General features: G+C 45.2%; 1 long non-coding RNA gene across 1 annotated transcript in view; it reads right to left on the bottom strand.

Moving 5' to 3' along the window:
- Nucleotides 1-4,801: 4,801 nt before the first annotated feature.
- Nucleotides 4,802-14,046, bottom strand: part of LOC109284357 (uncharacterized) — a 13,569-nt gene continuing 4,324 nt past the window's right edge. The window contains exon 2 of the long non-coding RNA XR_002091788.2: nt 4,802-9,633. This is a non-coding gene — a long non-coding RNA (uncharacterized LOC109284357). The remainder of the gene's footprint in view (nt 9,634-14,046) is intronic.

The raw sequence follows: 14,046 nt of genomic DNA, 5'->3' as shown, positions 1-14,046 counted from the left end.
CACAAGCACAACTGGTCAAGGGAGAAATGCAACACCTGTTCTTTGCCTAGCTGCATTGTACTCAGCCGGGGAAGCAATAGCAGTAAAGACATGGAGGTAGGGAATTCAGTATGGGTTATAAGCCTGCCTGAAACCTTGAGTACATATTCCAGTTACTAACTAGCACTGAAGTCCATGCTACCCCAGCTTCATTGCTTTTTGTACCTCTGTTAGATGAAAGCTATAATCACACCTCCAGCTGCAACGTAGATATAACCTAAGGTCAAGGAGAAAGCATATGATGCAGCAGCAGAGTGAGCAATACAACTGTCTGCAAATGCCCTGTTCGTTTGCAAATAACCCACGCCAGTGTTGTAATAACAGGAACAGAAATTAGCTATGGAGTTACAAATTGCACTCATTAATGTGCTTGGTATTAAACCCAGCTTAAATCCTTTTGACACCGTTTTTGAGAGGAAAACTCATATTTCTTTTCAAGTGTCCACCTGCCCATGTATCTGGATCGCTGTGATTTAGAAGTTGAGATGTGAGATTAGTTTATGTAAAACTGCCTACACACAGACCTAACTTGTCCAGTGTGGTGCTTAAGGTACAGAAGTGTGTATCAGGACTCCTGGGTCCAAGCCCAGCTCTGCACATGACTTGCTATCTGTCCTTAGTTAAGTCACTTCCCTTCCCACTCTGTGCATAAGATTCCCCCCGCTTGTACAATGGAGATCCAAGCACTGAACTTCTTCCTTTGTGTGCGATGATCCTTGGACACAAAGTAGTATTGCATTACAAAGAGTATTCCTACAGCCTTCCTAGGATGGGAAGAGCCAACTGGCCAAGCAAAAATGTAGTAGCAGACATGGGGGGAGAAGAAATGGCTGCAACGGGAAAACAGACCTTTGTGCTAATGAGAAAAACCACAAGTTGGTTTCTGTAAAGTAGACAAGACCTCAGGCTGGATCTTAACCGGTGCAGATGGCTACAGCCCCAATCACTTCCATGGATCAGTTTGCACCTTACCACTCCTTGCTTGTGTTTAGCTCTCACCCCAGTGTAAAGTGCAACATAAAAGGTTTGGAGGGGCCCAAGCTCAGCAGAGAGCAGGCCACTGGGTTGAACAAGTTGGCTCTTCCTGTTCTTTGTGCAAGGAGCACTTCGCCTCAAGGGCACTCCTCAATGTGCTTCCACTTAAGAAGAAAGCTTTTCCTAAAATAAACCATCCCTTTCCCATCTGCGTTTGACCAAACAAGCCCCTCTGGGCTTCATTCTGCCTTGCCACCGCGGGTCCAGCAGCGCAGGGGGTTCTTGCTGCCGAGGGCAGAATCTGGGACCTTGAGTCCTGATGCCATTGAAGTCGATGAGCAAAGCCCCAAGGCATTATCAGGAGTGAGATTTCCTCCCAGCTGCCTACAAGATTATCAGGGCTTTGGCCAGAACCCATCTCCATTCAGGGGGTTATGCTCACATGCCCAGTTCTCCTTTCACATGCATCAACCAGACAGTAACTTTGCCCAGATAACAAACACCAGCACCATTGACATGAGCATCCTCCAATGGAGCTACTCTGTATTTACACCAGAGAGAGGGAGAGGGGAATTAGGCACCATCTGATTCTGAGACCGAGGAAATTTCAGCTCTGGCTCCCCTTAGTCTTTGGAACGCTTTTTTACTCATTTTACGCTCCTTTACTGAATTATCTGAGGATGGCAGTTACATGAGTTACGAGCACTGAGCCAAACCCCAGCTGGAGTAAGCTGGATCCACTGTCTCATGAATGGAGCTACACCAATTTTCCCCATCTGAGGAACTGGCCCCTGCTCACTTGGATCTGAGCTTATCTTGGGCAGCCACCATCCAGGTAAAACTTCCAGTGAGGCTGGAAGTGTGAATGGGGAACATGTCTCAGTCCCCTTCTTGCAGCTCCAGCAGCTGCATATTTGCCAATGACTACAGAAGTATTACTGCACCCACAAAAGCAGCTTCCGGTGCCCTAGATTTTCAGTGCCCAGTTGCTTAGAGGTTCAGTGAAACAGTTTTATTTCTTAGCGATCAAGGGAACAGTGAGGCATGAACCCACTTAAAGTTCACGGCAGAGATATTTGCAGTTGAAAGGTCAAAGCTGTTTCTGGTCTCCTTATCAGGACGGGCCAAGGGAAAGGGAAACCTTTAGCATATGGGTCAGGCTGAGAGAGGTCAACTCGGGGACAGTGCAATAGGGCAATGGCAATGCGGAGATGAGGATCGGATGGGATAAGATGGGGAAAAAAAAACAGGAGACAGGAAGTATTCAGGGAGTCACTAGCTGTCCCATCTCCGGACCTACAGCCAAGATCCCAGGCCGCAGAGTGAAACCAGACCTTTCCCATCATGCCAGCAGGAGCAGCCAGCTCAGCTCCAGGGTCCAACTCACTGTATGCAAAGACCAAGACACTATCAAGTGAAGTGCAGGACAGTAAGCTAGGCTGATCCCTAATGTACAGCTGCCAAAGTCAATGGGGTTACGGCAACAATGGAGATGGCCCACAAAGGACAAAGTTCTGGTTATCAAAACTTTATCCTACCCTTAGAACAACCCATTTACCTGGGCCAGAGCCATTCTCTCCCCTTATTTCAAGCTGCAGCTGGGAACACCTCATTCCTTCTGGTCACAGTTGCCTTATTGCCCTCTGTAAAATGCTTTGGACCCCATCCTGGAGACTGGCTCTGCTGGACCTACTGCATCTCAGAGATGGGAACAGCTCTGTGGGTCCCCAATTCTTGGGTCACCAGGGGCTGATGAAGCTTAGCTCCACCAAGGTGGAAACTAGAGCAGCCACCAAGATGCCGTAGTACCTGAACTGCAGAGAAGCCTGGGTGATCAGCACCCAGATCTAAGCACCCATACTAGCCTAGCCTAGGTGTGAGCAGCACACTGCAAAGCCCTGACTAAGTTACTGCATGTCCACACTGGTGCTATGGCCCCTGTATACGTTGCTAGGACTTCTGTGGGTATACCCAACAGATGTGCATCTGCTAGGAAGCCAAGCCATTCTAGGACTCTTTCCCTGCAAGTTGTGGGAGTATGGTCTGGGCTCCTGGGCAGATGGGCAATTATGAGGAGGGACTGGAGCAACGTCTGCCCTGGAATGATTTTTCCTGCTTCCTCACTGCAAGGAGACCCGGCGACCTGCCTGAGCGAAAACAGATCCCAAATTCTAGCACATGCCTTCAGGTGAGCAATTGGCCTGGGTTGAAAACACAGAAGGTTTGGGGGTAGCGTCTTGGAGAACAGCAACCCAGTGCCCGCCCATAGCCCTTATCCAGCCTCAGCCTCCAACACTAACCTTAATCCAGACCAGAAGTCTCTCCCTTGGTCTAGCTATCCCTCCAGCCATCGGTGCAGTACCTGCTTGATCTGCTTTAGGAACTTCATTTCCCTAAGCCAGTCGCACAATAGGGTCCTTCAGCCCACCCATCAAAGCTACACACACGCTCAAGAGATCTGACAAATCATGGCTCTAACACTATAGAAATATGAATGAGAGCCTGATTCCCACCACCATCTCCATGGCTGTTTTGTTATCAGCTGGCTGAGCATGAACCCTTTCCAAATTGCACGTGCCCTAAGCTCTCAGCCCATATACACTGCACATATCTGCTGCATCATGACTCGGACCTGCACCGAGTCACTGGATGTTTCCAAGGCAGGGAAGCAGGAACTGATTTGTACATCTTGGGTCTGGAGCAACAGCCCCTGACAGACCATATGGTTTTATCATGGCCTTTAATGATCTTTGTGTTGTCATGTTCCATTCATTCTGACAGGTACAGAGGTCTTTAATAGCCTGATTGCTTAAAGTGGTTGAATTCCCAGATCCGTCAATTATCATACATGAAAAAAAAAACCCACCCAAGTCCTCTTGAAACCTGCTGGACAGAAGCTGCTGGGAGATCTCTGTGGGGAGCAAAGAGACTGGGAATAAATACCCGATTCTTACCTACTCCTTTCCCACGTGCGGGGCAGGGACGGGACAATTGTGACTTTGAACCACCTGTCTGCTCTCCATATTCTGGTACCATAAAGAAGCTTTTCTCACTTGCACTTGGTTTCTCATGGTCTTCTGCTAGCCCTGGAAAGCAGAGAGCATTCCTCATGCTTTGCACTCTAGTGGCCCACTCTCTCTTCTCTTGAGCCAAATAAAGAGCTGGCAGAGTCCTTACAGCACTAAGGCAACTCCCTGAGCAGGGCTGGAGATAGGCCTTAGGCTAAATAGCAGACAGGCCACCAAATTCATGCCGGGATCTGCCACTGATCTGCTTATGACCTCAATCATTTGTCTCCTCAGGGCCACATTTCCCCCCACATGTAAACTGCTTACCCAACTTTGTAAGGAGTTGGAGGATCTACAAATACAGTGAGCTAGCTAAATGCAGAATCATGTTTGGATCAGGCTGAGCTGGGGTGAACCAGCATGGTTCAGTTGGCTTTCATGAAGCTACACCAATGTAAAGGAGATGGGACATCACTGGAAAGGATAGCCGTTCGCTTGCAGGCATTTTTCAAGTGTTTTTTTCTTTGGCTTCTTTAGGTGCCCAGTGAAAAGTATTTTGGGGGGGGGGGGTTGACCAAGAAGAAAAACAAACAAAAAACAACAAGAGGAAAAAACCCATTGTAGAGGTTTCAAAACCTGAAAGTTTTAGAACTGGGGGCACCCGCCCCCTTTTTTTAGTTTTCCCTCTTCTGTCCCTTCTCTTGGAGGGGGTGAGGGGTAAGGAAACAGGTAGAGAAGCATGTTTTACCAGCAGAGCAAAGGGAAAAGAAACTGGAACATTTTTTTTTCCAATTTTGTTTTGGTTTTATTTAATGAAAGGTTAAAAACAATTTTTAAAGGAGTGATGCATTCTTTAAAAAACAAAACAAAAAAAAAAAAGACACAAGGAGAAAACTTAGGGGGAAATAGAGACAGTTTTCACAAAAAAAGAAGTATGTGAACACTTATTTGCCCCATTGTTCCCTCCTATTTTGCATAGTGCTTCTCCTGCAAACCCTTTTCCTTTTGTTTTTTTGCAATATTTTGATACACTTACATTGCAATAGCACCTACAAGGCCCAATCTCACCAAATGGACCCCCAAAAAATTAACCAAGGAGCCAAAAAGAACAGGGATTGACTATGTGTAAGCAAATCTCTTGTCCAGCTTCCATACCAAGGCCAGTCAGCTCTGGATTCAGGGTCCAGCCAATTTATTTTACACAGGTTAGCCTTGTCCCCACAGCAAACAAAACACATGCTAAAACAAGCAAGATTGCAAACAAAATCAAAACTTGCCATCAGGCCTCAAGAGAGACATCCCAAGCTCCATGTACATCCATCTCCCCTCTGCTCCTGGAGATTTTCAATCCTCTTTGCAGGTCCACCCTCGTTTACCATCATCATCAGCTGCAGCTGTCTCCCAGCCTTCCCACCAGACAGACTATTAACTGCTGTCTACCTGCAGCTGCAGTTTCAGCCCCGGAAGGCTGCACCTCCTTATACTATGCATTAGGAGCTCTGCAGTACCTGTGTGGGTGCCTGCTCTTGCCCATGGCAAGTGACGGGTAAACCGTGATCACCTACACTTTTTTTCTGTGCAGAGCTCAGCTATGCCAGCTTAGTTTCTATTCACTGCAGCATAAGAACAGGCACATGAGCAGATGGCATGCAGTAAAGCCTCACCCTTTTTTACCACATACTGATTATGACCATGGATCAGGATTTCATTGTGCTTCCTGCTGTACAAGCACAACCTGGCAGCAGCAGGACACTGACAGTGCCCCTGTGTGTGTCCCACTGGCGCCCTCTCACCCCATACACACACACACATTTTACCTGTGGCAGGTTAGGTTGTTCTTGGTGTTTTGGAGCAATGTGCTTCATAGCTGTTCGGCAGATTTGTACAGTTTTAGGAACATGTCAAACAAGCACTTGGATGGGACGGGATGGGACGGGACGGGACGGGATAGGATGGATAGGGCTGATCCTGCCTTGAGCCCAGGGTTGGACTAGATGACTTCAGGAATTCCCTCCCAGCCCTGCTTTTCTATATTTCTACAGGAACAGAAGGTTGGTCCCTGGCCCAAGAAGCTAACAAAGTATTTCTGGGTCTTGGATGGCTGAAGAAGACATCAAGGAATTTTGTCAGCTGCAGGGCGTAGGGAAGAAAGTTATTCTGGACGTGGTGGGGCAGCGAGATGTTATGAAACGTGGACTTGAAAACCAAAAGGAGGCATTACATCCCAGCAAGTGCAGAGAGGAGACTTGATCTGGGCAAAATGACCTAAGCAGTAACACGACTGTCTGTGAAGGGACAGTCACAGAGACATGTCTCCAGTACCAATGCTCAGCAAACATTGTCTGTGTTGGGATCCAAAGCCAAGAGATGATTCCCAGACACCTGATGATTCCCATACACCTGATCATTGAGGACAATAGACTTGGTTGAATTTTTACCCAGACCATTGGCGTTGGCAGATCTTCGGAAAGCAATCCTTACCGAATTCAGTGAGGATTTTGTCACTTATTTCAGTGGGGGTATAATCGAGTCCCCAGGACAGAGCTTGGGCTTACATTTGTGGGGACTTCTGTCTTAGCTTGCATGGTCCACAGCTAATGATCCTCAGAGCAGAGTGGAAGAAAGAAAAACCTAAGCGAAATAGTAGCCCAGGGGATATAATATCCCTGTACCCCACCCCCCAGAGACGCCTCTAGAACAATACCCCTCCTCCACTCCCAGCCACCAAGACAGACCCAATTACTTTCAGGTGTTGGCTAGTTAATAAAATAAATCCCCCCCCCCAACCACCCTTTTGAAGGGAGAGTTTTTCAAGGACTAAACACAAAACAGAAGGCAGCAAGTTCTGCCATTTCAATCTCACTTAGCCCCTTTATTGGTTTTGGTGTGGCAGCGAAAACCACTGGGCCTGATTCTCCCATCCCTGACACCTCTATCCCCCATTGGTTTCAAAGGGACTTCTCCTGATTTGCACCCCGCCAGTTCCCCTGTCTCCTCCATATAAGGCCCCTCGGGGTCCTGGATATAGCGCAGTTTGTTGTGGCATCCTGGGAAAGGCTCTTCCCAGCCTCTCCACAATAAATTTCCCACTTACATTTTAAGGGAAGAAAATGTTTTCCGGCGCTTTTTTGGCTCTCTGTGAAAAATGATTGCTCCCAGATTTATTAGGGATTTGCGGTGGAGGCTGCCGTACCTGGGACCTGAAAAAACCCACTCACCAGGATAAAGATGCTTGCAGCACTTGTCAGCCACAGCTCTGATTTATGAGGCAAGATTTCTTCTGTCTTGGGGCATATAATTTACTGGGCTCTGGAAATGTCTCGTTAGAGTTGAGGAGAATAAATCTGTCCATCCCCAACAGAGGAATGAGCCTCTTCCAAACCAGCTCAGTAGCCGCATGCAGCTCCCAAATCCAGCACAACATGTCTCCTCCTTTGGCAGTCGCTAGAAAATAATCCAAGTTCTCCGCTACTGTAAATTGGGACAGTGCCACCAGCTACGGTCCTGGCTCAAAACCAGTGGGCTGTAGGTGATGTGTAAATGGGGTGCTCAGGGGAAGCTCATTCAGAACATGGCGCGAAGGGTGCATGGCGAGTGGCATCAGAGGGAGCCTTAAAACAACCGGGCTCTGTAAGAAACACTGTAGTTACAGAGCTAATGGTCAAGATTCTGACCTCACTTGCCCCTGGTGTAAATCAGGAGTGAGCACACTGAAGTCCACAGGCTCGATCCTCAAATGGTGTAACTAGCAGGAGATCCGGGGTTGAGATCATTAACACAGCAACCCCAGTGTACCCGAGAGGAGATTCAGACCAAACATGGCTCTCAGAAACCTCAATTCTACTTGCCCGTGCTGGTTTACACCTCATTGACTTCCCTGGACTTAATCCTAATTTATACAAGGATAAGAGAAGAGTTCCATATCCATTATTACATTTAAAGATCTAGGAGCTCTTTTACCCCACCTCGCCCCGCTGCCCCTGGTTACTTGTTCTCCTTCACTGCAATCACCCCTCTCCAAGTATACAAGTTATGCTCATTGGGCCAATCCACCCTAGGTCTAACTCCATTGGCATCACTTTGCCCTGCTTATACCACAACCGAGTTTGACCCACTCAACACATGCACCCAATGCCAACACAAGTCACAGTACTTTGCCACTTCCAAGTGCTTAAGCCAATGGTTGATCATTTTGCAATCGGAAGCTAAAGTTTGTTTTTGGCCACAGCAAAGTAAATCTGGAACAACCCCACCGATAGCAGTGGGGCTTTTCTAGATGTTCACCAGCTCAGAACAAACTTCAACCTCCGTGCATAACCTCCGGCAGGGCAGATTCTCACTTGGTGTCTGTTGTACTATCTCCACTAAAGCCAGAGAGCTACAGAAGCAGCATTTGCCAAGTATCTGATCTGCATGATGCCATGTGTTACATGACAGGCCGTTGCACTGGTGTAAATATGAAATAACTCCCCTTAAATCACTGGACTTGCTCCTGATTTACATTCATTAAATGGCGCCAGAATGTGGGGGCCGGCACCCAGATTCTGCACCCAATTCCACTGCTCTAAATGTAAAATCATTCTATAGCTAGATTTGAATTGCTCCAGATTTACACCACTGTGGGAGTCCAGTGTGTAATGTGCACACCACAAGCCATATGCTTGGTTTTAATTTTGGAGCTGTTAACTTCAAATTAGCATCATCTGAGGATTGGGCCCATGGTGGTGTAAACTATGTGGCCTGTTCCACATTGGTGTAAACCTGCAATAATTCCATCCAGCTCAATGGCTCCAGATTTCTATTAGGGCAAGTGGGAACAGAATTTGGGGTGAGGAGGCAGCTTCTGAACCCAATGACACAGGTGTAAATCTGGAATAGCTTCAGTGATATCAATGAAGTAAGTTTCATCCTGAGTCCTCCGAAGAAAATTAATCCTTTTCTCCTCCGGCTGGTTTTGGCTCTAAGCCTCCGGACGCCATTTGTGTGACTTACCATTTTCATCGTCAGTGATTTAAAACTTCATTTTGACTCTTTCTTTTTTTTTTTTTCTCTTTCACTTTGGAGCAACTCTAAGGAAAAAGAAATTGAAGAGGCCAAACTTGGCACCGCAAAACACTTTCCGAAGCACACAGAAAAAATCTCCCACATGTTTCATGTACAAAGTACAAATTTTTCCCTATTAAAGTGTAAAACAGCCAGGGAAACACTGCTGCTTTGTATGAGTTAAACTCGCAATATTGGAAACATGCTGAATACAGTTTATATTAAGACAGGGAGAGGGAGGAATCCTTTCAGGTTTGAGGAGGCAATGCACAGCCAACAAACCACAAAGTGTCCAGTTGAATTCAGTCTCAAAACATAAAGTGCAGTGTATCGGCCCAAATTATGCAACTAGACATGAGGCTGGGCCGGCACCGTAGTGGGAGTAAATCAGTGTTGTCCCACTGCTTTCGATGACTGAGTCAGATTCTGAACTAGCATAAATCAGCTTAGTTCCATTGTCCGCAATGATCGGGCCAAGTCCTCAGCTGGTGTAGATCAGCGTAGTCCCTCTGGAAGGGTTGGCTGTCACAAGTTGACTGCGTAAGTAACTGATTTTCCAGTTTGGCGCCTGAATCAAAACAATTTTAACAATTAAAAAAACCCCTGAAATGTTATGTTGAGTCAACTCAAAATATTTTTTTTTTCAGTTTTCCCAAGAAAACACCAAACCCAAACCCATTTCTACCAAAACATTTCATTCTCACCGAAACAAAATGTTTTGGGAGTTTTTTCCCTCCTCCTCCTCATCAAACTTAATAACATTTCTCATTGAACTGTTGCTCTGAAATCGAAATCCAGCATTTTTTTTTAAAATATCAACATGCTGCATTTTGACTTCTTTCAAATTTTTTTCAACACAAGTTAGCAAATAGTTCAGGTTGTCCTGAAGCTGCATTTACAGCAAATAAATCAAGGAACTTCACACACCTCTTTGTGTGCGTGCATTTGTGTGCGTTATGATGAGACTGTGTGTCTGCATGTACACACACATGCTTACAGCATATGTTTATAGTACCTACAAGGAAGATGTGATCGTCACATGAGTCTATACATATGAATGTAATTATTGCCTGTATAACTAGGCTATCTGTATGTGGTTGGGTATGTGTGTATTCTTAGTCATATGCCTCTTTTTCCTCTGTATATATGGTTATAACATAGGTGCAGATCTGTTTGTGATTACAGTACGCAGTGTTTGTGTGCCTGTGCATGCTTGTATCTGTATGTGCAGGGGAGTTAATGGGTATCATGCTATATTATGCATTTGTGTGCGATTATAATGCCTGTATGCGTATTTGTGTTTGTGCTCCCTTTGCAAGACTTGAAAATGTGATAATTATATATTTTGCCAGCTTTGTAAAACAACAAATCTGGGCTCGGCTTTGTGGAACCAATGGATTTCCTGCTGAAGGGGCTCCATCTCCTAGGCACAACGTGATGTGAAACATTTTGACAAATGATCAGCAAGAAAAATCTCCCTGGGTGTGTTAATAAAGTTCTTTTCCTGCCATCAACCCATGTGTTCCTGGACGAGATTGTGCTATATTAAGAGCTCAGGATTTGCAAAGAAACATTGAGACCAGGCTCGGAGAAACAACAGACTCTCCTTGGATACTCGTCAGGGCTTTTCAGTTGCAAAGGGGTTCTCAAATGCCACAGAGGTGCCAAGGAAATAATTTTCATTTTCTTCAGCTGAGATATTGCCCCAAGATATAACTAATGCTTCCACGAGAACTTAGTTCAAATAGAAGAGGCAACTGTCTCTCTGCAGAGCCAGGCTGTAAGCACATTTTCTCACCTTTCCAAGTTTTCTTCTACTGCAGCTTTATGAAACTAAATTGTGTGCTTGTGGAATCAGAAAAGAGCATGGGATTAAGGAGACCGGGTCTCTTTAGTCTGGGCAGGTGAAAAATGAGAGAGAACATGTTAGAGGTCTATAAAATAATGTTTCCAACAGAGAAAACTAAAGCCTCTTTCATAAAACTTAACCTATAACAGGAAGGAACTTTACGAAACGAAAAGGCAACAACCTTAAAATAAGTTTAACCGAGTTATGCTGGATCCTCCCTATAGATAACTGACTACTAGAATTCATTGCTGCTGGATACTAGCAGACAATATACAATTACAAGTTACAAAAGACCCTGTCTCACTTATCAGTCAGGGAAATAGTTTTAAAGGGTTCCAAAAACTAATATACACCATTGACCCCCAGCCTTTGCTGGCCTACAATAACCCTGAAAGTAGTCTCATCCATCCCTGTTTGCTTGAAAAACATGGATCTCTAGACAGTAAAATTTCCTATGGCTGTAAACAGTATCAGAGGGTCTTGGAGGCAGCCTGTAGCCCGCTGGCCACCACTTGGGAACCAATGCTTTAAACATTTATGGACCAATGTTTGACACATTTGGAGTGCCAGTCCATGTCATTTTATCCTAGCTGGATACTTTTCTGCCTTATTTATAAAGGATTTATAAAGGCCAAATCCCTTGATTCAGCTTGATTTCAGCAGAGCTGTGCTGATTTACGCTGAGGACTGGACCCTTATACACAGAGCAATAGGCTAAAATAAGGGCAATCAATCCTTGTGCCTAGGGTACAACTGCTCTTTCACTGGTTTAAAAAAAAATGCTCACGCTACTCAGTGTAACAGGAATGCTAAATTTATTCAGTATTTTATTAGGTAGGAGGCTTATACATTATTTTGACTGCCAATGTCATCATAAATATTTGGGACTAAATAGAGACCATCATTTCAGTTATGGCTAGTCCATCAACCTCTCAGAGTATGGAAGCACTGTGCGTTCTCCCGCTTTGTTCCCAAAATATCCTACTTTTCTGATGTCCATTGATCTTGCCCTGGATGACAGTTCCAGAGTATATCCAAAGAAACCCTTTTTGTTCAAAGGGCCTCACAACGTTATACAAAAGGCTGAAGGGAAACCTTCCCTAATAAGGCAGTTCTCACCCATCTCTTCCTACCCTAAGCAGGAACAGAAAACTCAAGTACTGCAGTCAAATATACCGAGGCCAGCTGAGATGTGTTCATCTAGAAAAGCCCAAACCTTCAACCTAAACATCTCTCAGTTTGGAAGAAGTTGAGCTCTGTCTGGATCTAGATCTGATGGCAGCAAAGCCCTATCACCAGCAGCAGCATCACCACCACCGATCTTATAACGAGGCAGTTGTCACTGAAAATTGGCAAACTTTTATCCTGAGCCTGGAATTAGCCAGAACCTTAGAGGTCAAAATGCTGTCACAGCATGGAAAGTGTCTTCAAAATAACAGGCTTTCAGAAACTCTGGAAGCTAATCAAAAGGTCCAAGTCATCAAAGTGTCTCTACAAGGCCTTGGACAGAGTCCCAGAGGCACCTATAACCTTTTATTACCCCTATTTTTTATTCCATTTGTAGGGGTTGGTGCTGATCCATTTATTTGCATGTACGATGGTGCCTAAAAGCCCCAGTCATTAACCTAGGTGTAGAACAGAGATAGTCCCTTCCTCAAGGAACTTACTCCACAGGGCCTGAAGTTGAACCTAAATGCCCCTGAGTTTGGGAAGAAGTTTACATCTGGATGAGGCCTCAATTTCACATCAGGAACCCGTGGGTGGAGGTACCCAAAGCACACAGTGGTGGTCAAACTGTTCCCATTGAAGCCAGTGGGAATTGTACTGGTGCTTTAAACTGGAACAGAGCCAGGCCAATGTTTGTGGAAATTTCTCTCTAGCTTGATATGGGTCAAATGAAAAATCTGGATCCAAACGGTCCCAAACATTAGGAAAGTTTAGAGCTGGAGCCTCCTGAACTTCTCTCTGATGCAATCAGGCTCCATTGACAGCAGGGACATAAGCTGACTCAAGGGCAGCTAACAGCAGGAGGGCTGATACGAGGACTCTCCCATTCTGCCTTGACTTTAAATTAATTGTGGCAAGGCCACTTCAAACCAATCCAGCTCCACATTTTCCAGCCATGACGCCAAACTCCCCCAGCACCAGGAAGAGGCTATAGCTTTGTTCTCGGTGGGTTCCAAAGGAATGCAATTTCATTTCGAGTTTGTGATGCTACAGTAAAATTGACAATTGCTTGAGAAAAGGCCCATCTGCTGAATCTTATCCCCTGGACCTGCTGTGAACTGCACGAGTCTTTCCGGTTGCCCTCTAAGAGTTATAACAGTGTACATTACTACAGTATAACATTATTACATTAGAAGTAGGGAGCAAGGGCATATCAGAAGGACAGAAAATAGAGAATGTCTTCAGTTTGTGGAGAGAATATTTTGCACGTAGACTCACACTGGCATGCCCGTGCTGCAGACTGCTGCTGCTAATTAGGATTTTGCTACTGATGTAGGACATAGGACATGTCAGACAGAATCACGCCACTGGTCCGTCTAGTCCAGTAATTTATCTTCTGCAGCAGCCGGCATCAACTGTTCAGAGGACAGCACTGAGCTGGTATAATCTGTTCCTCGAGGATAAATATCTCTGGCTGCAAATAGACATTGTATTTATTCCAGGATAAACCATTTTTATCCCAGGACAAAGTGCAAGCATGCAGATGTTCATGCCCTTTATCCTGGGATAAGGCCTAAAAAAATTCTTGGATAAAAGATAGTTACAGTTTATCCCAGGATATAGCAAAATATACCTGTACATTTATTCCAGAAAAGCAGCAGTGCATTCGCTGCTCCCTAAACCCTGATTAGAGGGGCAATATGTGTATGTGTCAATCCCAGGATATTTTTGTTCTGGAATAAATGTGGGCATCATTTATCCATGGATAAATGTAATGTCTGTTTCTAGCCTCTGATTCTTTCAGTTAGAGGTTCACTCCTGTCATACAATAGGAGCCTTCATAGTCCTGGCCAAACTCAGGGTTAGTTTTCAAATTTTTGCTGTTCTTACTTTGGATAGTTATTAGCACATAAATGTCTGCTCCTCTGGAGAAATCTGCTAAATCCTTGATATCGGTGATATCTT

Source organism: Alligator mississippiensis, chromosome 14, assembly GCF_030867095.1.
Source record: "Alligator mississippiensis isolate rAllMis1 chromosome 14, rAllMis1, whole genome shotgun sequence".
Classification (NCBI taxonomy): domain Eukaryota; kingdom Metazoa; phylum Chordata; order Crocodylia; family Alligatoridae; genus Alligator; species Alligator mississippiensis.
The sequence above is the reverse complement of the archived record's forward strand: the minus strand, read 5'-3'. Positions and strand labels throughout refer to the sequence as shown.